At 41.5% G+C, this 16,932-nt stretch overlaps 1 protein-coding gene and 1 pseudogene across 1 annotated transcript in view; one reads left to right on the top strand and one right to left on the bottom strand.

Annotated features, from left to right (window-relative positions):
* Positions 1 to 16,932, top strand: part of PRKCE (protein kinase C epsilon) — a 582,018-nt gene that overhangs the window by 178,510 nt on the left and 386,576 nt on the right. The window lies entirely within an intron of this gene.
* On the bottom strand, positions 13,390 to 14,072 carry LOC102501601 (S-phase kinase-associated protein 1 pseudogene; annotated as a pseudogene).

The following is a 16,932-nucleotide window of genomic DNA, read 5'->3' as shown; positions in this document are numbered from 1 at the left end:
GCTGAATTATCTTCTATAGCAGTCTATGACCACTGGGATTCTCAGGGAATGACTCATTTTGGGTGGCAGTAATTTTTAAATAGATTAAAAACTCTTCCCTTAATTGTACTTGGTTTTTATTATTACCATTTTTGATGAAAGTCATCACACATATTTCAGTATCTCTAACCAGGTTATAACAACATAATTTAACTTGTCCTTAGTGACTTCCCTTAGAAGTATGGGTGAAGCAGGGGCATCTCAACGTCCATAGAGTCAATGGGCTGCATCAAGGTCTTCGTCCCTTTGTTAAAGAATCCATGACTTCCATGATTTTGGGGGGAATTTTATTTTAGTTTTTATTATTTAATTATTTTAGTTTTTGCATCTCTACCCGATGAGCACTAATTCTCATTGAAGTAAGGGGACCTGTTTCTAACAAGCTCTCCCTTCCACTGCCCCACCATCACTCCTAATTTATTTTATTCTGATCTGCTGTTTGTTTAGAAACCAGATAAATAATCTTGTTTCAACAGTGTATGAAGTGAAATGAAATGAAATGAGTTCTTCATGAGGACCTGAAGGATACCCAGTCTAAGAGAGACGTGTACAATATATGGACATCATGACATCAAATTTAATTGTTTATTTAGATGCCTTTATTACTTGTTTTCTATTTAAGATAGGCAAAGTAGCACTGTCCTTGAGATTTTTAGATATGAAGATAATTTTCCTGAGTTCTCCAGCTTCATATGTTTAAGGGAAAGTCAATCAGAAGAGGTCATCCACTTAGACCAGTGGTCCTCAATTATGGCTGAATATTTAAATTATATTCAAATACCAGAACCTGGTCCTACCCTATTCAATTACCAAAGAGTCTTTGGGAATGACTACTCAGCCTCTGATATTTAAAAAAATATTTATTTACTTAATTTTAACTTATTATTTTTATTTGATCAGAGAGAGAGAAAGGGAAAATGAGAAAGCAAGTTGCCAGGTCCAGGACTCAAACCACGGTCAGCCATGTGAGATTACAACACCTTAACCACCATGCCACTTGTCAGCCCCCAGCCACTGATATTTTTTAAAATTTCCTAGGGGTTTTACTATACACTAAGGTTGAGAATCACTGACTAGACCCTTGCAAAACTACCCCACTGAAGACCTGTGTTCCTTGAAGGCAGGGATTCTTAAGGCTGGTTGCCCATGAAGACCAGCCAGAGAAGCCTGTTTTTAAAACCCCTGCCAGACCTTTCTAATGTAGTGAGCAATCAGGGCTGAGAACCATTATTTTAAGATATTTTACCTGTAATAGTGATGCTTACAAATATTTTGAAGGATTTTTGAATCAGTATTATTCTGAATATAATGGCAATCTCTGTGTTCAGATTAACTTTATAAACCTAAGGGACCAGCAGTTGGCATAATGGCTATGTCACTGGACTCCCATGTAGTCGACCGTGGTTCAAGTCCCAGACCCGGAGGCTTACACTCACGCCAGGTGCGTGTGCTTGTGTGCCCAAGATCCTGAGAAGAATGGAGGAGAAAGGATTGTGGCATGGCCATCACCCCTGGGGGGTGATTTCTTGCTTTCTGTCTCTCTGTCTCTCTTTGTCTTTCTGGCGAGCACATACTATCTATAGCAAAAACCTCTCAAAAAAAAAAAAAAACCCACAAAAAAACCAAAAAACAACTTTATAAACCTAATACCCAAATGTAGCATTCATTCATATTGGTGTGATAATGAAGGAAAGAAGAGTTTTAATCAAACTCTTGGGACACCAGAAATTTGTCTTTTGTCCCAAGAATGGACATCTCAAATGTAGCCCTGGATTACAGATTTTACAGAATCTGTAACCACACAAAAGGTTTGGGGGAGGGACTTTTTTTTTTTTTTTTTTTTTTTTTTTGTGATAGTTGTGTGGACAGTCTACTCCTGTAGCTTGGTCTTCAGTGTTGTCTATCATGCATATTTGTATTCGAAAAATGTACATATATATAAACAAGAGCATTCTCCAAAGCCTTCACATTCAATGTGCAGCACACTGAGGGCTGCTGAAGAGGTAAATCAGTGCCACGAGATTCTCCAGTGTTGCGTGAAAGCAGTGGTTTAAATGGAGGTTCAGAGAAATGATAATTTAGTATGTGTCGAGGGGGCAGCATGTGGGAAAACTTGCAGGAGGTACTGTGAACGACGCACATGTGTGTGTTCCAGTTTCACTGATTTGGATTAGCAAATTCACTAATAGGGCCTGTGATATTTTTAACCTTGTTATCAGAGCATAGAGCACTTTTTCAAGGCTTGTAGGATGTATCTATTAAAATAACCTATGTGACTGAGTAGCTACTCACTATAACATTTTTGTTCCACTGCAATACAATGAGAGGAAATGGGGCTGCAGGAAATGGCCATTCTATCAGGGAATCCAAAGCAGCACAGGCCATTTCAGTATTTACACACATTCTGGTCATTGTGCTTGCAACCTTGGGTAACCCTCCACTTTTTTTCTGCTCCTTTTTCATCTTCTGCAGACTTTGAAGGCCATCAGGCTTGAGGAGGGATGTACTAAGCTCTGGGAAATTGATTTGTGAATGCACTTTGTATCTCTCGCTGTGTCTGCCTTGGAGATTTTCAAGGTTGTTGATTCTCTAATCAAGCAGCTGACAGTATAATTTTGTGGTCCTGGTGGTGGTGATGATGATGATGATGTGTGTGTGTGTGTGTGGTGGGGTGAGTGGGGATGTGGAGGTTGTGATGGTACAGATCAGAGCCCTGAGACCTGTACCTGATTCAAGACCTCTAGAAAGCCATCTAAGGCTTCTAAAGGGGTCCCAACCCTTTGATCTTCCACATAGACACTTTTGCAGTCCACAACCAGCTCACAGAGATGACAAGGGGAAGGGTTACTATTTCTAAATTGGCTTGTAGAGGTGCCTTAGACTTATTATGGAGCTTACAGCCTACACTCTGCTGAAGCCCTCTGCCCTATCTGATCTGCTCCCTTATGTCCTCTTAGATATCGGGCTTTCTAGTAAAGAGCAATCTGCTACAAAAGACTGAAATCCATTAGTAATGACAAAACGTAAGTAGAGAGGAGGAAGACCCCAAGAGTTGTCAATCCAGCTTAGGGGTCCGACATCAGACTAGTCCCCCTCCCAAGGAACTCACACCAGGACTTCCTTCCCTCTAATTTCAGGAACCTCAGTGAGCCAGTAGGATTAGCACTGTACTGTATTTCTAGAACTCCCTATTGCCTTTCCTTCTATACCCTTTTTCTATCTTGAAGAATAGGTCAATTGATTGATCTTGAGTACCTTAATAGAATTCACCCGCTGAATTAAATCCTTATAGCTCATTTGATCCCAGAATCTCTATAGATAGCTGCACAAAGTGGTTGTACTTTCCTTAAAGACAACCATTTCTTGATGTGCAGTTAATGTGCTCACATCTGTCCTTGCTGGTCCTGAGGAGTGCTGAAGATCAGATGCTAAGGGCCAGCTGTAGCTGCAGTAGCATGTACTTGGTTAACAGCACAGGCTGTTAACAACTCAGCTGTCTCGGTGAGAATTCTTGCTCTAGTGCTTATATGAACTGCAGGACCTCTCTGAGTCTTGGTTTTCTTGTCCATAACAATAAGGAAGAGGATATCGATCCCATAATGTGCTGTAAATGATCACATGCCCATAGGTGCTTGTTGACACATAGTAAGCACTCAGTAAATGTTATTATCATTTTCCCATTTAGAAAGTTAGAGAATGGACCCTTCCTACCCTTTTACTTGTGTTCAGCTTAGTCTCTAGCTCTGACAACAGAAGAGAGTACGTAAGCCTAGCGTAGCTTCTGGTGGCCGATAGCTCAAGTTTGTATTCCACTCCTTCTACTCTCTAATGGTGTGACTTTGGACAATTTACTCAACTGTCTGTGCCTGGGTTTTTTCCCTTTGTAAAATGGGGTTAAGAATAATTTTTTCCTCCAATGATTGTTTTTAGGAGTAAGTGAGATAATGTTCGTTATAAATTTACCTATCCTGTCATAAACACTGGTAAGTGGTAGGTAGTATAATGACTATTTCTCCTTCTTTGTTCCAGAATAGATTTAAACAGGGCACAGGAGAGGTTTCAATAAACAAAATGTCCTGGAGAGCTCTTTGCTGACTGTGAGAGAGCTGGAAAGGACCCCTCTTATTTGTTGAATCAGGTAAATGGTGAAAATGTAAAGAAAGCTTCAAATCCCACTGGTTCTTGGTCTGATTCCTGCATGGCTGCTCTTTTTTCTTGCTTAGTCTTTTTCTGCCCTCTGTTTTGTGTTTGGTTAGATAGTTTAGGAGGAGGAGGGAAGTCAGTTGAGAGAGGAAGAAGAAATCACACTGAGATTTCCCCAGGCCCTATTCTTGGGGAATCTGAGAGCTGCCAGGTGTACTATGTCTTGTTTCTCTGTAATGACAATTACTGATCAATCTGAGCTTCAGGCTGTTTTCCTCCAGCAGTGGTGAGGTTTGCGCCTTGGCTTACTGATTTTCTCTCTGAAGCTCTTGTTTGAGTTCTGTATAAGCATATGTCAAGTGGTTAGCCAATTCCAGGTATGGCATTCTGTTTCCATAGCCATGATCAAAGCCAACTATTATGCTTTGATTGAGATGATCAGGATCCATCAATAGCAGCAGCAGTTGTTCAAATTTCCCTGCAGCCACGTTTGGAACTGGGATATGGGCTTAGCAAAAACTTGTATTGGTTAGTGCCTCTCAAGGACAAGGTCAAGGACAGGGTCTCACATTAACTCAGTCTTGCTATAGTCAGCCAAAATGGATTCCGAGTCATGAGCATTTAGATTGCTGTTTCGCTTGTTTCATATCGGTTCTGATTATTGGGACATTAACAGAAACTAATAGTTTTAGATATCACAGCAATTCTACTTCCCTGTGCCTGAATCCCAAAGAATATGATTCTGGTCATCCCTAAAGCACTGCCTCATTATCATGGGGCAGCAGCCACAGGGTCTGCTAGAGACAGGGAGAGACACAGGTGTTTCAGTTTGCTGCAAATGGAATTGTTGACCTTCAATGCAGACCTCCTCCCCAGGAGTGTGGCGTCATTGATTTATGAATTATGGCCCTTTTAAACTCTCTGCTTGCCTTCTCTAATATCGACGTTTTAAAAAGCGATTTCTCATGTGGATCTTTTTCAGAAACACATACATACGGCCTGAGATTTGCTCTTATGCCAGAATAAATGGAGTAGAGCACTCTGGGCTGGCATTTTTTTTCAATAATGAATTATTCAGAGAGAGACTTTTGTTTTTGAAAATGGCAACAGCATTGCTAGGACAGACAGGAAGGAATCAAGCTTTGGCCTGGGTTTCTTCTTATCTCTTAGGGAGGGCTTAACCAGTCCAAATGAAGCACAACAGTTCATTCTCACTTGTACTTTGTTCTAGCACAGACCTGCTACAAACCCTTTCTGTGACTCAAAGTACCTGGCATTGCTGTTGCTAAAAATATCAGAAGAGTATTGTCTCTCCTGGGAGACAGGGGACCGGTCCCTAACCATTCATCCATCTTTCCTTTTCCTTTTGAGGGTCTCTGATTTCCTGTCTTCCCTTTCCATTGTCAATATTACACTGTTAGAATACTACCCTTTTCATTTCTAATTATTTGAAATATTAACCATAACTATAACCACCATTTATTGATCATCTATGGAATCCTATGGGCGAAGGGCTGTTATTGTTCCTCATTTCTATAATCAAAGGAAGAAGGGGAGCCTCAAAGAGTAGAAATTTCAAGGTCACAGATTTCATGGAAGCAGAGTGATTAAGACACAATTTTTGCTGCTATTGGTTTGTTGCTTTTCAGACGTTCTTTTCATCTCCATGTACCCACCCTGCTTGTTTGCAGGTACCCTGTCATGGCTGCAGGGTCAAGGGGCCCATGCTACCTTCCTGAGGAGGCAAGACCAGCACTTCTTCTTCTCAAGGCCACCCAGTGTGGTTTCCATAGTTTGCAGCATCCAGGCTGATAAACCAGCCTGGTAGTCTCTGGCCTGTGCATATAACAGGTTGGGCAGGTGTAATTACCCTGGTTGTCTGTGTGAGGAAACTGGACTCCAACCTATTTTAGCTGACATCACACAGCTTGTCACTTCCTTCTGCCACATTGCTCAGTCTTCACTGAGGCATGGATGCCAGATCCTTACTAGGGTTACCCAACACTCCATACATCCTGGGTTGGCCAAGACAGTTTCAGTTTATATCTATGGATTTCAGTAAAAGGATGCATCACATACCTGTTCACTGTTAGAAGGATCTGTTCGGTAGCTCAGGGGTTACATCTTATGCCTTATTTTGTGACCTTCCCGCAGGCTTCTTCCAAGCACCAGATGGAAGCCATTGTTCTCCCTCATTTGCTCACTGTGCAAATCAGCCAAAGGCACTGTAGCTTGAGAGGAGGCAGACTCACACAGAAATACAAGCATTCAGTGTGCCTGAGAGACCTCACCTGCATTTGGTGAGATCCAGTAACATTTGGAATAGATGGCTGGAACTACACTTAGGAATGGCGATGTTGTACTTCATGGTTTTGCTTTGTTCAAAGCCCCATTTTTTTCAACTGAGACCATCTTGGCACCTTTGGTGTTTTCAGTGTGTGTGCTGTTAACTTTCACATGTGCGCTACCTTGGTAAAGGCTGAGGGAATCCTGGTCTTTTCTTGGCACACTGGCATTTCACTGGATTTTGGCTGGAAGGAGAATGCAAATTACCACTGCGGTCAAATCCAGGCACCAGCCTCCGGAGTCCCTTGATTCGCCTAAAATCAGTCTTGTTCCCATTTTCTCATTTTATACTCCAGTGAAGACTTTTCTGGGATATACAATGTGATAAGCCCAGGTGCTTAGCTTCTTGGTGTACTGGGTAGAGAAGCCCAGTCTTATTGAGAGTGCTTTCTTCTGCCTCGATCTCAAAGGGTATAGCATCTTGCACAAATGGCGTGCATAGTAGAAGCCACTGTTCCATTTCATTAGACTACACGAGATTGTAAAAGACAGATGGGAAAGATAAAAGTTAGCAGGTAAAGAATAAAAATGAGGATTTTACATGTATGGAGTATATAATATAAGCTAGGTCTTACTATGTCCATTTCGCAGATATGGAGACTGTGGCTTTCAGAGTTATGCAGCTAATATGTAGCGGAACTGTGATTGGAGCTTGGAAGCACCACTCTTACCTCCGAAACACACTGCTTCTTGGGTTGGGTCATGCATATGGGCCCTCAACATTTGTGGGACCTGATAGATCTGCAGACCACATGTCTAAATATTGATACACACAGACTGGCAAAATATGTTCCAGCTTCCTAGCTTTACAAATGTACCTTCAGAATGACAAAATAAATGTGTAGAGCCCTAGTTTCATATGGCTGAAAGTCAGCATAATATCAAGTTCAAGTTGCACATTTGATGGGAATATTTTTCTTACTAATTTTCATTGTTTTGATCAGTAATTAAGTCTTAAGTCTTCATTAAGTTAGGAATTTGTAATATTGTTTCAAATTATAAGTAGGGTAGGCTCAACAGAAGTTTCCTTTCTTCTATTGTTTTTAGTCTTTAAAAATGTAAGAATTTTCAGTCATTATTTATTTTCTTGTTTTTAGAAGTTTATTGGGACCAGCAGTTAGCGTAATGGCTACGTCACTGGACTCCCAAGTAGTCGACCGTGGTTTGAGTCCAGACCTGGTGGCTTAAACTCACGCCAGGCACTTGTGCATGCATGCCCAAGATCCCAAGAGAAGAATGGAGGAGAAGGAATTGCAGCATGGCCATCCCCACCCCCCGGGGAGGGGTAATTTTTCCCTTTCTGTTTCTCTGTCTCTCTCTGTCTTTCTGGCAAGTGCACGTGCCCTATAGCAAACCTCTTAAAAAAAAAGTTTATTTATTTATCCATTCCATGAGCATGAGAGACAGAGAGAGAAAAAGAGAGGTAGAGAGACAGAACCCCCAACAGGGTCATGGCACTGTGATCCACTCCCAGATTCAGGCAGCCTCAGATCATGGGCAAATACATGTCTGGTGTGTTCAGGGAGGTCTCTGAATGAGACTCAGAACCTTTCCACATGGGTTAGCTTCAAAGAGCATATTTTACTGCAATGTTACCATCCATCCCCTCAAATTTTTTTTCTGAGCTCTACTTTCTTTTCTGTTTTTATTATCATCTCAATTTTTACTCATTCTTAGAGATCTAAAGATTAGCATGATAAAATATAATTCTATTCAAAGTATACAAAAATTGAGTGTATCTTAAGCAAATATATAAACTATACTAAATATAAAAAATTAAATTTGTTTTGTGCTGTGTGTGTGTGTGTGTGTGTGTGAATAAACTAAACTTTTTTGGTCTTGTAATATGCACAACTCTCTAAGGGATGGGGCCCAGGGTAGGTCCCCTTGTGCCCAGGTCTATGACCGATACTGTTCACACATTCAGTTTTCCAAGGGACAAACAAGTTCTTCTTGCTGAGGCAGTATAACAGAAAGGTTATTAGAATCGGGATCCAATCTGGGGCCAGGGGCTTTGCAGCAGAGGCAGAGGTCGGAGTGGGGGCCTTGTGTAGGCTGTAGCTTAGTGAAGTATGAGGTAGACTCTCAGCATCTGGCATCTGAACTTCTCATATACAAGGCAAGCAAAGCCTAGGTTGGTGGACTATTCCCATGATGAACCCTGGGGAGGGAGAGGATTGGTATGTGGGTAGTCTTCTCTAGGCTGGCCAAGTAGGGAGAGATTCTCCCCAGTTCTCCAGGCTGTATAACACAGAGAAGATGAGAATATAGCTGCAGGGTTGGGTAAGGTGGGGATGGTGCAGGAGAACCAAGCTGTTAGAGACTGAAGGTATAAAAAGGCCATCCCTAAGGCTGCTGAGTAAGGTAGGGACTAGGGTGTTTTCAAGAGACAAGAAGGAACTGAACAGGCAATAAGTAGTATGGATAGTAAACTCAGAGAGCATAAAAGCAATACTCTAGGTCATTGAATCTAAGACATTTTTGTACATTCTAACGTCTATGAGTTCTCCAGACAGATAAAGGTAACCTGTTATACTCTAATTGGCAGCATTTTTTCTTTCTTTTAAAGTAAATTTTGATTAAGTGTGCATGCCCTCACCAGAGAAAGACAGAGAGAGCGAGAGGGAGAAAGCACTCCCCAATGGGGAGTGGTCATACTGCAATCCCTTCTTTTCCATTTCTCTACCCTGTCAGGTCCCGTGTGTTGTCTGAGCTGCCAGGGTTGGAACTTGAACCACAGTTGGTCACATGGAATCTGGCTCCCTTTATCACCAGGTCATGGGGCTGGGCCCTCTTTCTTAATGATACATAAAATAATAGCCCATCTTCAAGTGATGGTGTCTGAGATGAAATGAACTGCTGTGGTGAATGTGAGTGTATTTGAAAATCTCAATAGGCTATTGTGAGGCCTTTGATATTTGCCTCTCATTGAAGATGAAGCTCTGTCTTTTGGCTTAATCTTCACAACAAAGAAATTGAAATGCATAAGGCAAAATTCTAGAAGCAAATAGAGGTTCAGGAAAGCTGAATCACTGTAGAATGTTCCACTTAGTCCCCATTCGCAGCCAGAGATTTGTTAAATCTCTAAAAGCAGAAAGATTGGAAGACATTTAAAAGTTCTTTCCAGCAGGTTGGCATGAGGTTTAAAATGCTGGACTCCCATATGACCAACTAGTGTTCACGTCTGGCAACTTGAAAATCACTCTGGGCATGTGTGCATGCTGTGTGCCCAAAATCATGAGAAGAGAATGTGGGAGAAAGGATTGTGGTGTGGCAATCTGCCCTGTGGGGTGATTTCTTACTTTCCCTCTCTCTGTCTCTTTCTGGTGAGCATGTGGACCTCATGGCAAAAATTCAAAAGAAGAAAAAATTTCCTTCCAGGTCTGGCCCTGTAGCCTAGTTATGATTAAGGTTCTCAAATCCCAAATGACCAAGGCCCAGTCTGGCAGCTGGCAGAACACTGGGTACATGTACATATGTATCCAGTAAGATGGACAAGGGAATGTGGAATGTGTGTGTGTGTGGGGATGCTTTCTTCCTCTCCCTACCCTGCCAGAGCACACACACCTCTGACAATTAAAAAAGGAAACAAAGTTCTTTCCATAGAGGTCCAGTTAGTTGTTCTTAAAGTCCAGTGCAAATTAAGATAATTGAACATAGAAGTATAAATACATACACAATTTATATATATATGTATATGTGTATATATATGTATACACACAAACACACACATACATATATATATATATATATATACACATATATACACACACTGTACTTATCTGGTGGTGAGATTTTGCAGGATAATCTTGACTATTATTGAACTTTTTAAAGTCATTGCCTGGAGAACACAGTTCCCATCTAGATGTGTGTAATGTCACTGTTACCATGTTTACCGAGGAAGGCTCAAGTGTTAGGTGAACGTCAGCAACTTATATTGGAAGCAGTTAGCTAACTGTATGGAAGGTATTACAAAATGAGCTTGGTAGATACAGATGCATATTTTCAAATGAAAGTAAAATTTGGTTTGTGCCAGCCTTGTAGCACAGTTAAGTGCTGTGTATTTGGAGCTGGATCCCATGTGGCTGACCATGATTTAAATCCCTGTCTTGGTGGCTTGGGGAAAAAAAAAGCTAGATGTGTGTGCATGCATGCCCCAAATCCTTATGGGATAAAGAAATGGAGGGAAAAAGGATTGCAGTGTGACCACATGCCATTAAGGAGTTCTCTCTTTCGTTCTTTCTCTTGCTCTCTGGAGAACATATGCTCTGGTAAATTAAAAAAAAATAGTAAATTTTAAAGATGTTAAATTTAAAAACTAATGGTAAATTAAAAAAATACGGCTTGAAAGGTGGCACTTGCTCTCTAAATATTAGTAGATTTAATGAGAAAATTCAAAACCTAAAAAACCTCAGACATTGGTGAATCCTAGAGGAACAAATAAACACCATGAGCCTGAAGAAAAAGGATGCTGTTTTGACACAAAAGATTAAAATTTGGTCCATAGCCAGGTGTTTGATTTGAACAAAATTGTCTGGTTATTTAGCTGTGACCATTTTGCACCTCATAGTGAAGCGTTGAAATCAAATCCTGGGACAAGAATGTTGGATCAGGGCTTTGGGGGTCTGTTTGGCATTATAGGAGCTGAATATGGTCAAGTGTCCAGTATTTGTTTCCTGCTGGAATTTTGCCAAATGACAGTTTCAGCTTCCTTTGGGCCTGGGTTACTTTTGTAGGATAGCCTATGTCTATGTTTTTCCCACTGGCATTATCACAGATAATGGGAAGGGTTGCTAGAATCCCTCCGGCCCTGCTTGTCACATTTGACTTAAGAGAGTGGTCACAGGATGCTTTTAACTGTAATCCCTCTCTGGTCCCAGCTGTTAGTTGGCCTTTACTACATATTGATGGCTGAGATCTGGACGGTCAGGGGTTAGTTACTGTTCTCAGTGGTAATGAGTGCTGGCTCTGTCACTGTGGGTTTTGCTCTATTTAGGTCAGTGGAATAAATGTTTAGTAAATTGTTTCTGAAATGTTTTAGTAACAGAGTGCTTTCCTCCAAAATATTGTATACACTGTAAATTTAATTTTATGAAATGTATTATGCTTTTGGGAAGGGTCCCATAAAATAGTCTGTCTAAACTTGCAGAGATTCTGTAGAGAGAATTTTGTTTAATGGGCAAAGCTAGAAGTCAGGGTTCCGATGTCCTCATTCTGACTACATCTGAGGAAGGAATCTTTGGCCACATGTTTGGGTCAAGCTTCAGGTTCACTATCTTGTAGAAACATGTTCCTCTTTTCTGGTAAGGGGTTCCTGGATTGCCTGAACTGTCTGTGGCTGATTCATCTATAGCACATGCAGCAGTGTCTTGCCTGCCCTGAGCGCTCAACGCATGACTCTAATGAGTGCTTAGTGAAGACGCTATAGCTAGTAGGAGCAAACATGAAGTAGTGTAACCAATGCCAAGAGATGTTAGAGAAATAATGGGGAGGGTCTCAACCCTGAATGAGCACTAGCATTATCTGGAGGAGTGTTAAACAATATCAATGCCCTGACCTCTCCTCTGAATTATTGACTTGAATCCCACTGGGTGGACTTGGGCCTACAGGTTATTCTAATGGTCTTCCTGGGGCACGAGCTCTGGTCCTGACTGGCCAGAGCATGTCAGGAAAGGCCTCATCCTGATTAGGAACGAGGACTCCTACAGTGAGTTGCTAAAGGATGTAGGTAGGGGAAAGACCAAGCCCTGGAAAACTCTGCAGGCCATTCCAGAGAGCACTATGCATTCTGGGTTTTGGAGTTAGCTGGCTCCTGGTAGAGATTGATTTCATGGAAGAAGGAATGTGGATCTGCTCAAAAGCAATTCAGCTCTCTTACTGAGAGAAAGAAGGGACTGCTCTCTTCCTCCCTGACCACTTACTGAAAACAGAGAAGAAAAGATGTTCATCTCCAGCAGCAGACTTGGCTGTGTTGATGTCTGGAAGTTGGAAATCAGAAATTAGGGCAAGTAGTACAGAAAAACCAACCAGAAATCACATTTGATCATTTCAGAAGGCTTCTCTATTTGCTTCTTTGGAACATGGTTTTGTTTTAAGCGTTTTGTATACTCTATTCAGTTAAATTCATCAGCCATTGTTTGAACATTTACTCTATATCCTGTTTTACACAGAAAGAAATGACCATTCTAGAAAAGGCTGGATATATATATGGAAGCAAAGGAGAAGAAGACATAAAAGACAAGTCAAAGACCCAGTAATTAGAATAGCTAAGCCATAAATAACTCTTTCTCCTTTTCAGATGCTGTTCAGAGAACTAATTTTTCTTTCTTTCTTTTTTCTTTTTTTGGGAGGGGTGTTAAATGTCTTCAATTGAATCGCCAACAACCTGTCTAGTTACAGTTTTTCAAAAAAAGGGAAAAGCCCCAATCAACCACATACTAGGCACTAGCTAAGTCTGTAGGTAATACAGTCAAAGCTGACAGGATAAAAACAAAAAAACAACTCCTCAGATCCAAATGAGGGAGCCCTACTATATGTGGGCTAATCACGACCAGCGGTCCTGGTACTTAACTCTAGGCGGTTGGAAGACATCCTAATAAGCCCACTCAGAACATTCAAGTAGCCCTTTTCCAGTTTCCAACTCACGAATAAAGATAATTTTTTGTTAAGTCTATTTCAGAAAACTTTTTCCAAGTTGCTTTATTTACAATGACAACTTTTAAAAGGTCACCAGTTAAATGGACAATCAACTAGGCAGAAATGGCTTTACAAGAAGAGGAAAAGCCCAAAGTGCCTCTTTGGATAGAGAACCCACAGTTCAGTTTTATTCAGAGCAAAGAAAAAAGAAACTTTCGATCCTACTGGAAGAAACTCAGCCATAGGTTTGTAATCTGTACTCAAACTACACATGCAATAAGGACAATATTCCGCTAATACAATTGATGTGCAGCTGCATTCGTCTACTGTTTGTCTAATATTAACAATTATAAACAGAGCAGTGCAACTAATATATGGAACAATTCTTAGTGTTACAGTGTCAGGCACAACTTTTCACTTCTCTTCACACCACTGGTTCTCTTTGCGTACCTGGGCTTCCTCCTCTTCAGTAAAGTCATTTTTGATATTGAAAGTCTTGCGAATCTCCTCAGGAGTTTTTCCTTTGGTCATATTGGCAACAGTCTTGCATGTAACATCAAGCAAACCTTTGATGTCCAAGTAGTTTGCAGCCAGGATAAGCTCAAAAAGTGTTTCTTGGTCAACCTTCAGAAATTCTTGGTCCCAAACAGGAATGTCGTCTGTTCGCTTCTCTTGTTCTCATCATCTTCAGGAGGAGGAGGGCCATCCTTGTAGTAGGTACACCACTGAATGACCTTTTTAAATATTGCTGCATTAACATTTGGTAGAGGAACTGGATCATCATCTCCTTCATCATCCATTCGCAAATCTTCCAACATGGTCTTGATAGTCACAGATTGTTTGTCAATTTCCACATCAACTTCAAATCTCTCTCCATCAGAACTCTGCAACTTAATTGAAGGCATGGTGCCCGGTCTCAGTGAGACGGCTGCCTGGATGCTGACGAGAGTGGAGCAGGGTTAGCAAACAAGGGAAAGGAGGAGAACAAGGCCATTCAGAGAACTAATTTTTTTAATCTTTACAGGAACTCTATAAGTCAGACCCTATTTTATGACCCCTATTTTATAGATTAGAAAGCAGTTGAATGCATTATCTCATTTATCCTATCACAACCCACCTGCTTCACATAGAAAAAAGGGAGAGGTCAAGGAATTTGTCCAAGGTCACATAGTCCCTACTGTGGCCATGTCTATGCTCTTGAGACTCCTGGCTATCTAACTCAGTAAATGTTTGCTGAACTGAGCTCAGCACTAGGGGTTGTGAGGCAGCCTTTTAGCCATCCAGGATAGTGGAGAAAATGAGACAGGGAGCCCTCATCCCAGCCTTCATGGAGAAAGTGCTTAATCCATGTGTACCTCATGGAGAATGTAGATTACGGAAGACTTTTGTTCTGAGAATTCACGCTGGTGTACCAACCAAAGAAGCCTATGTGTGTGATGAAGCTTCTAGGCTGAAAATGTAATCTGTCATATCATCATTCTATGATTTTCATGTCCCTAGTACTGTCCTTGTTCCCCACCAGCCCCCCAATAAGGAACTTAAAAGACCTAGTTTTCTTCCTCTTGGTACATTCATTCATTTAATTAATTAAATTAAAAAAATATGGTAAGATACAAGTAAAATAAAATTTACCATCTTAGATTTTTTTGGGGGGGAGGGGAGAGATTTTTGCTATAGGGCATTGTGCTTGACAGAGAGACAGAGAGACAGAAAATGAGAAGTCACCTCTCAGTAGGGATGGCCACACTGCAATCCCTTCTCCTCCATTCTCCACTAGGGATCTTGGGCATGCACGCACATGTGCCTGGTGGGAGTCTAAGCCACCAGGTCTGGGACTCGAACCACAGTCGACCACATGGGAGTCCAGCGACATAGCCATTATGCCAACTGCCGTTCCCCATCTTAGACATTTTTAAGTATATACTCAGTGGCATTAGGTACATTCAAATTGTTGCACTAGCATCACAACATCCATTCACAGAATTGTTTTTACCTTGTGAAACTGCAGCTTCTGTATCTTTTCTTTCTTTCTTTTTTTTTTCCTTTTCTTTTTTTTGTTTGTTTGTTTAAAAACAGGGTCCAGTCTCATTGTGTCTCAACTTCCCTGAGTAGCGGGGATTACAGGCTCAGGACACCGTGCCCACTTTTCAAATCTACATCATTAAATAACGACTCCCATTCCCCTCTCCCCCTAGACTCTGGCAACCACTATTTAGTCTCTGAGTTCGACTACTTTAGGTGCTTTATGTAAGTGGAACACACAGTATTTGTTATTTTGTCACTGGTTTATTTCACTAAGATAATTTGATTCTTTCCCCTCAATTATTTTTGGGTTGAGTGCAGATGAGGAAAGATCCAAGGATGGGTAAAGAAGTGAGTGTGCAAGGAGAGACATTGTGTGTGTGTCAGAGCCCAAGGATAAGGAGCTGGGAAAGGACTGAAGTCACAGGTGCCTGTGAAGGTAGGCTCCTGACTTATGGCTCCGACCCTTGGCAAGGACTGTTGCGTAGGTGGAGAACTGCAGGTAGTCCTCACCGAATCTGATGCTGGACTGAAGTAGATTCAAAGAACTTTCTGCAGGTCTGTGTAGATGGAGAAGAACAGGCCTCAGCATGCATAGGTGACATGGGTGGGGGAGCAGGGGACCCTGGTTTTGAGTACCAGCTGTGTCTTTTATTAGATGGGTAAGCCACTGAATTTGTCTCAGCTTCAGTTTTCTCATTTGTGAAAGGTGGATGATAATTCCTAATTTGCAATGTTGTAGTAATGATATAATGTACAAAAAGTGTGAAACACAGAACTTAGCACATAGTAGGCACCCACAAATAGAAACAATGCAACAATCAAAAATGGGCTTCTCATACTTGGCATTTTTAAAAGAAAATGAAATCTCCAGCTGGACAGTGTTTTCTGGTCTTTGCTGATGGCCCAGAATCATGGCTGCTTTTTTTTTTTTCAGCAATGTGTTTCACACAGAAATGAGAAGTAGGAGTATGAATAGATGTGGTAGGTAGTGGCTGATGTCTATAAATCCCATTTACACAAAAACAGCAAACTGCAAAGGAGGCAGGAAAGCCCTTTGCAGAAATGGAAAAGAGCAGGGTGCAAATTAAGTCAATCACAACTCCTATTCCATTTCCTTGAGGAAAGACATTCCAGAGCTCCCAGTTGCTTAGCCCTCTATGGTCCAGCCTGATGGTTCTCAGAGTGTGTTCCCTGGACTAGCATATCAGCATCACATGAGAACTGGTCAGAGAAGCACACCTGAGACCCCCTCCCTCAGATCTCAATCAGAAACCCTAGGGTGGGGAGAAGCCCAGTAATCTGTGCTTTAATAAGTCCTCAGGTGATTCTGATGCAAGCTCAGATTTGCTCTGGCTCCTCTTCTTTCCTCCCTCCATTTCTACTTTCTGTCCCCTATGGTTTGACATACATTTTCTGCTCCAGCCAGACTGGTCTCCCTTTTGAAAAAATAAGGGGCATTTCTTCCCACATGCCCTTGCTGTGTCACCCCCTGCATTGTTCTTAAAAGCCTGTGCATCCTCCAAGGCTGCCTTCAGATCTCATTGCACTCAGCCTGTCCCTCCAAGGTTGGCCCTCTCTGACCATCTGTAACCCTTATTATCTGATCCTCTCACTGCCACTTTTATCACAAGTAACTGATCTTGTACCCCAAGCCAGAGCTGTAAGTGTGTGGATGGCAAGGAATGAACTTTCCAGTTCTTTCTGTGTATCCTTTAACATTCAATGTGTATTTTACCATCATGA

This window comes from Tupaia chinensis, unplaced genomic scaffold (genome assembly GCF_000334495.1).
Source record: "Tupaia chinensis unplaced genomic scaffold, TupChi_1.0 Scaffold000661_1, whole genome shotgun sequence".
Taxonomy (NCBI): Eukaryota; Metazoa; Chordata; class Mammalia; order Scandentia; family Tupaiidae; genus Tupaia; species Tupaia belangeri.
Note: the sequence above shows the minus strand (reverse complement) of the source record. Positions and strands in the feature narration are given on the sequence as shown.